Consider the following 8,024-nt stretch of genomic DNA (forward strand, 5'->3'; position numbering starts at 1 on the left):
ATATGAAAGTTTTTATTATATCCCTCTTGGATGCCTCTCATATTAGGACTAAATTTACAACCAAAGTAAATTACCATGCTGTTTAGAGACTCTCAAAATGATATAAATGAAGCATGAGAGTTCAAAAATTTCTTCAAAATCAAACTACCGGCAGGCTCTAAAAATATATAAGTGAAGCACTAGAGCAAATGACGACTACTCCAAAAGATATAAGTGAAGATCAATGAGTAGTTGAATAATTATGTAACTATGTGAAGACACCTTCTCATAAATAAAATTTCAGATCTTAAGATATTATTCAAATAGCAAGCAAAAAAAATAAGATGACATTGCAAGGATAGCATATATCATGTGAAGAAGCAAAAACTTAGGCTCAACCAAAACTGACCGATAGTTATTGAGGAAGAAAGGTGGGATGACAACCGGGGCACCCCCAAGCTTAGATGCTTGAGACTTATTGAAATATTGACTAGGGATTCCTTGGGCATCCCCAAGCTTGACATTTTGTGTCTCCTTAATTCCTCTCATATCACGGTTTCCCTAATTCTTAAAAACTTCATCCACACAAAACTCAACAAGAACTCATGAGATAAGTTAGTATAAATCCACGCAAAACCTTATCATTCTCTATTGTAGAAAATAATTAAAATTATTATTTGATATTGACTACTAAATGCCTCTGCATGTTTAATACTCCTATCCTCAAATAGAATCATTAAACAAGCAAACATATGCAAACAACGCAAACATAACAGCAATTGTCAAAACAGGACAGTCTGTAAAGAATGCAAGAGGAATCATACTTACCTAACTCCAAAAATTCTAAAAAAATTACCACACTCTAGAAAATTTGTTTTTGCTCATTGCGTAAAAAAATTAAGATTTTATCATGTTCTGACTATTCACAAATATTCAAACAATGATAGAAAAAAAATTGTTTGCAAAATAGCAACATACAGACATGGGAAATAAGCATGGTAAAGGCTATACTTGACCTTTTTATTGAACTAAAATATGCAAAAAATTACACTAAATAACAGCAATAGAATCCTAATAAAATAAAATAACACTCCAAGCAAAACACATATCATGTGGTGAATAAAAATATAGCTCCAATAAAGTTACCGATGAATGAAGATGAAAGAGGGGATGCCATCCGGGGCATCCCCAAGCTTAGGCTCTTGTTTGTCCTTGAATATTACCTCGGGGTGCCTTGGTCATCCCCAAGCTTATGCCCTTGCCACTCCTTATTCCATAGTCCATCGAATCTTTACCTCAAACTTGAAAACTTCACAAGACAAAACTCAACAGAAAACTCGTAAGCTCCGTTAGTATAAGAAAGCAAATCACCACTTAGGTACTGTCAAGACAAGATTCATAATTTTTCTCACATAGTGCCTACTGTACCATATCATTTTTACAATTTATATTAAGTAATATAAGCCATAGAAACTAGAAAACAAGCAAACTATGCATCAAAGACGGAATCTGTCAAAAACAGAACAGTGTGTAGTAATTTGTAACTCTCGAATACTTCTGTAACTCCAAAAATTCTAAAAAAATAGGAAAACCTAAGAAATTTTCTTATTAATCTTATAAAAAAATAATCAGTATTTTATCACGAATCTGTTAAAACTGAGAATTGTTTTCCTGAGTGCAAAAGTTTCTACTTTTCAGCAAGATCAAATCAACTATTGCCATAGAACATCCTAAATGCTTTACTTGGCACTTTATTGAAATAAAAGATATAAAACATGGTTAATACAGTAGCATAATCATGTGAGCACACGAAAACAGTAGGGGTAAATATTGGTTGTCTCCCAACAAGCGCTTTTCTTTATTGTCTTTCTAGCTAGGCATGATGATTTCAATGATGCTCACATAGAAGATACGAATTGAAACACAACGGGAGCATCATGAAGCATATGACTAGCGCATTTAAGTCTGACCCACTTCCTATGCATAGGGATGTTTGTTGGGGAACGTAGTAATTTCAAAAAAATTGCTACGCACACGCAAGATCATGGTAATGCATAGCAATGAGAGGGAAGAGTATCGTCCACATACCCTTGTAGACCGTAAGCGGAAGCGTTATGAGAACGCGGTTGATGTAGTCGAACGTCTTCACGATCCGACCGATCCAAGTATCGAACGCACGACACCTCCAAGTTCAGCACACGTTTAGCTCGATGACGTCCCACGAACTCCGATCCAGTGGAGCTTCACGGGAGAGTTCCGTCAGCTCGACGGCGTGATGATGGTGATGATGTTGCTACCGACGAAGGGCTTCACCTAAGCACCGCTACGATATGATCGAGGTGGATTATGGTGGACGGGGGCACCACACACGACTAAGGGATCAATAATCAACTTGTGTGTTCCAGGGTGCCCCCTGGCCCCGTATATAAAGGAACAAGGGGGGAGGCCAGCCGGCCCTGTAGGGCGTGCCAGGAGGAGGAGTCCTCCTCCTAGTAGGAGTAGGACTCCCCTTTCCTACTCCTACTAGGAGGAGGAAAGGAAGGGGGGAGGGGAGAAGGAAGGAGAGGGAGGAAAGGAGGAAAGGGGGGCCGCCCCCCTAGTCCAATTCGGTTTGGGCTAGGGGGCGTGCGCCCTGCCTCCACTCTTCCACCACTTGGCCCATGAGGCCCAATACTTCTTCCCCGTCTTCCCTTAACTCCCGGGTACTCCGAAAAATACCTGAATCACTCTGAACCTTTCCGGTGTCCGAATATAGTCGTCCAATATATCAATCTTTACGTCTCGACCATTTCAAGACTCCTCGTCATGTCCCCGATCTCATCCAGGACTCCGGACTACCTTCGGTACATCAAATTACATAAACTCATAATACCGACCGTCACCGAACGTTAAGCGTGCGGACCCTACAGGTTCGAGAACTATATAGACATGACCGAGACACATCTCCGGTCAATAACCAATAGCGGAACCTGGATGCTCATATTGGCTCCTACATATTCTACGAAGATATTTATCAGTCAAACCGCATAACAACATATGTTGTTCCCTTTGTCACCGGTATGTTACTTGCCCGAGATTCAATCGTCGGTATCTCAATACCTAGTTCAATCTCGTTATCAGCAAGTCTCTTTACTCGTTCCGCAATGCATCATCCCGTAAGTAACTCATTAGTCACATTGCTTGCAAGGCTTATAGTGTTGTGCATTACCGAGAGGGCCCAGAGATACCTCTCCGACAATCGGAGTGACAAATCCTATTCTCGATCTATGCCAACTCAACGAACACCATCGGAGACACCTATAGATCACCTTTATAATCACCCAGTTACGTTGTGATGTTTGGTAGCACACAAAGTGTTCTTCCGGTAATCGGTAGTTGCATAATCTCATAGTCACAGGAACATGTATAAGTCATGAAGAAAGCAATAGTAGTAAACTAAACGGTCAATTGCTAAGCTAACGGAATGGGTCATGTCAATCACATCATTCTCCTAACGATGTGATCCCATTTATCAAATGACAACTCATGTCTATGGTTAGGAAACATAACCATCTTTAACCAACGAGCTAGTCAAGTTGAGGCATACTAGTGACACTCTGTTTGTCTATGTATCCACACATGTACTATGTTTCCGGTTAATACAATTTTAGCATGAATAATAAACATTTATCATGAAATAAGGAAAAAATAATAACTTTATTATTTCCTCTAGGGCATATTTACTTCAGTCTCCCACTTTCACTAGAGTCAATAATCTAATTCACATCTTTATGTGATTAGTTCACATCTCCGTGTGGCTAATACCCAAAGGGTTTATTAGAGTAAATAATCTAGTTCACATCACTATGTGATTAACACCCAAAGAGTGATCATGTTTTGCTTGTGAGAGAAGTTTAGTCTACGGGTCTGCAACATTCAGATCCGTATGTATTTCGCAAATTTCTATGTCTACAATGCTCTGCACGGGGCTACTCTAGCTAATTGCTCCCACTTTCAATATGTATCCAGATCGAGACTTAGAGTCATCTAGATGGATGTAAAAAGCTTGCATCGACGTAACTCTTTACGACGAACTCTTTTATCACCTCCATAACCGAGAAATATTTCCTTAGTCCTCTAAGGATAATTTTGACCGCTGTCCAGTGATCTACTCCTAGATCACTATTGTACTCCCTTGCCAGAAAGATGCTAAGGTATACAATAGGACTGGTAAACAGCATAGCATACTTTATAGAACCTATGACTGAGGCATAGGGAATGACTTTTCATTCTCTTTCTATTTTCTGCTATGGTCGGGTTTTGAGTATTTACTCAACTTCACACCTTGCAATACAGGCAAGAACTCCTTCTTTGACTGTTCCATTTTGAACTACTTCAAAATCTTGTCAAGGTATGTACTCATTGAAAAAACTTATCAAGCGTCTTGATCTATCTCTATAGATCTTGATGCTCAATGTGTAAGCAGCTTCATCGAGGTCTTTCTTTGAAAAACTCTTTTCAAACACTCCTTTATGCTTTCCAGAAAATTCTACATTATTTCCGATTAACAATATGTCATTCACATATACTTATCAGTAATGCTATAGTGCTCCCACTCACTTTCTTGTAAACACAGGCTTCACTGCAAGTCTGTATAAAACCGTATGCTTTGATCACTTTATCAAAGCATATATTCCAACTCCGAGATGCTTGCACCAGTCCATAGATGGATCGTTGGAGCTTGCTCACTTTTTAGTACCTTTAGGATCGACAAAACCTTCTGGTTGCATCATATACAACTCTTCTTTTAAGAAATCCATTAAGGAATACAGTTTTGACATCCATTTGCTGGATTTCATAAAATATGGCAACTGCTAACATGAGTCGGACATACTTTTAAGCATCAATACGAGTGAGAAAATCTCATCGTAATCAACACCTTGAACTTGTCGAAAATATTTTTTCGACAATTCGAGCTTTGTAGATAGTAACACTACTGACGGTGTCCTGGACTTGGGGGTACTCAACACGTCATCTCCCGATCTGTTAGATTGGGCCGAGGACCCCCATGGCCGTATACTCATGGGCCAGTTCGAACAGCTGCCGCATACATGAAAGATTCCACAAGACTTGGTGATCAAGACAAGGACTCCTCCCACCGGCGTATTCGGCTAGGACTCTTGTTATCTTAGGCCTTTGGTGCATTATATAAACCGAGGCCAGGCTAGTCGATAGAGAATATATACATACAATCATACCATAGGCTAGCTTCTAGGGTTTAGCCTCCACGATCTCGTGGTAGATCAGCTCTTGTAATACTCATATCATCAATATCAATCAAGTAGGACGTAGGGTATTACCTCCATCAAGAGGGCCCGAACCTTGGTAAAACATCGTGTCCCCTGCCTCCTGTTACCATCGATCCTAGATGCATAGTTCGGGGCCCCCTACCCGAGATCTGCCGGTTTTGACACTGACATTGGTGCTTCCATTGAGAGTTCCGCTATGTGATCGGCAAAAGGATCAATGGCTTGCCCGCAGGTCAGCTGCGGCGCCAACATCTTCGTCGCCGGCTCGACTGAGGACCATGCTCCATCTCCAATCGTCATGTTCGGACGGGGGCCTTCTTCAACATCAACTCCGATCTCTATCATGATCATAGAGGAGTCGTCCATGGAGCTCGAGGGCTCAACGTCAACATTGCCCTCGGGCGGCCGTGCTGTTTTTATGGACAACGAACTTGTATTCGCTGTCACCGCCTCCTCGAGCGTCGGTTTGACGATTTCTTCGGTGGAATAGTGCAGAATTAAGTCTACAACAGTCATGCAAAATTCTGTCGAGTTTCGATGGAGGAATTTCCAACAATCTACGATATACCAGAGCCCTGTCAAATCTGGACGGGAATCTGGATGAGTTTAGGGCGTGGTCTCCAGATCCTAGCTCGGAGGTCCTTTGGAAGATCCAACCGTTCATCTACTGCGGAATTCCCTTATCTACCACCCCTCCAAATTTCAGCTCGATCCGGCGGTTCAAACTCCGGGAACCTTCCGATGAGTGGACCAATTTTTGGATCCATTTTTTGCGTGAATACGGATCCGACCCGAATTCATGTTTCTTTAGGAACGTGATATTGGACAACCTTTTTAGAGGAATTCTCTTCTAGGGTATTGTGCGTTGTTTTTAAACATGTGCCTGTAAATTGTTAAACCTCCTCTGAGGTCATCTTCATCATCATGCTGGTGTCAAACCAGTCCGGCAATATTGCTCCAAGGTTGCCGACCTGCGCTAGACACGTCGTCACTTTGTTGAGCCGAGCTCAACTTCTTCGGATCATCATCTCGGCAAGCCGAACAAGAGTCCGGCATCGCGAAGGATAAATCATCACCAACATCGCCGCCCCACAGATTACACGGAGCGGGCACACCGGCATCGCCGCATGGTCACTTCATCAAGACGGCATCAACCACGTCACGACCGGCATCGGCAGGGCCGCACTATCACTTCTTCAAGCCGATGTCCATCATGCCGACCTACTTCGACTCATCGGCTAAGATCAAGGCTTCGACATCTTGGCTGGACCGGGGCTTCGCCATCTCTTCATCAACCTACTCCGGAGACTTCAGTGTCACTAGTCGACCAGCTTCGTCACGTTAGCTGGACCGAGGGGTTTGCCTCCGCAAGCCAACCTTTGCCAGCATCGCCATACCGTCGCTTTATCGCCCATCAGGCAATGGGTGTGCGGATCGAGTCCCAATTTTGGGAGTCGCCTTTCTTCGGATTGCTACAACAAATAAACCAGGTGCTATTAATCCTAGTAATTTTTGCTTGTTGGAGTTTATTTTTCCAAAGAAATTATTACTCTGGTTTGTTCCTGTACACAGGTCTATCGAATGATGTCCGCATTAACGACGGTCGCGTGGTGGTTTACTCAGTTTCCGTACATAGTCCGGCGAATGCCACATCCGGAACTCGGACCGACCTGTGAATTCAGGCTTTGCCACACCTTTACCGCATCACGTTGATGCCCTGCATCGACATTGACTTCGGCGCCAGGCCATATTTCTTTTATTACTCACTTTGCATAAATTATTTATTATGCAACATTTTTTAATTACCATTACTATTATCTTCGGTTTGCACTATTTTTTGTGCACAGGAAAATGATCCGGGTTGGGCAGTATCGTCAACTCGGCGTACTGACATACCACGTCACCTCGACTGGACGGGGGGCTTCGTCAACACTTCATTACCCCATGTCGGGGACTTTGGCATCACTCTGCCAGCCTGCATTGATCGTGCTATGTCACCACTTCGGAGTGCCGAGCCCTTTGCTCCGCCACCTCGGGACCGGCTTGGGGGATGGAACCTTGTCCCGCATCAAGCTCGGACCGCGTCATCAATACCGAACACATTAACCAGCTAAGTTGCCTTCATGCTCAAAGTTTTAAATTTTTAACTTGTGTTCGGTTCGACCAAGCATTATACTTTTTTGGAAAAAAGTTGCTTGTAAAAAATTTCCTTGTCCAAACTTTGTTTGTGACGCGCAAATTCAAATACCCTGTTTATTTGGGGGCTTCCTTTATGAAGCTTTTCCTCTTGCATATGATTATACTTGTACGGCTTCGTTCCTTGTTCGTGTATTATGCCACAATATGCACCATATTGACTTAAGCGATTTGCAAGCTGGGTTGCCTCGCTCCTGTGCTTACCCCTACGTTCCCGATTGTTCGGCTAGGGAGTAAAGGGAGCACCTCTGCGATTGTCACAACCGGGTCCTCCGAGCTCTGACCTCAGACTGGGTGAAGCCGAAAGCTAGCACTCTTATTGTTTTCAATCATGGTCGGTACACAACGGAACTCATGAGTACAAAAAATCTATTGCACAAGTCTCATAGTAATAATGAGCACCGAAGAAAGGTATCGGTGGGGGTACTATTTTCTTCGAAGATGCTTCTTACACTTCATCTGTAATATAGCATAAGTTCCCTGAGCGCGCTTTGTCTGTTACAGCCTTATGGCCCGGTTGCCTGGTTATCGGAAACACTGTCGATATTCTCGACAGGTGGA

The sequence above is a fragment of the Triticum aestivum genome, chromosome 7A, assembly GCF_018294505.1.
Source record: "Triticum aestivum cultivar Chinese Spring chromosome 7A, IWGSC CS RefSeq v2.1, whole genome shotgun sequence".
Classification (NCBI taxonomy): Eukaryota; Viridiplantae; Streptophyta; class Magnoliopsida; order Poales; family Poaceae; genus Triticum; species Triticum aestivum.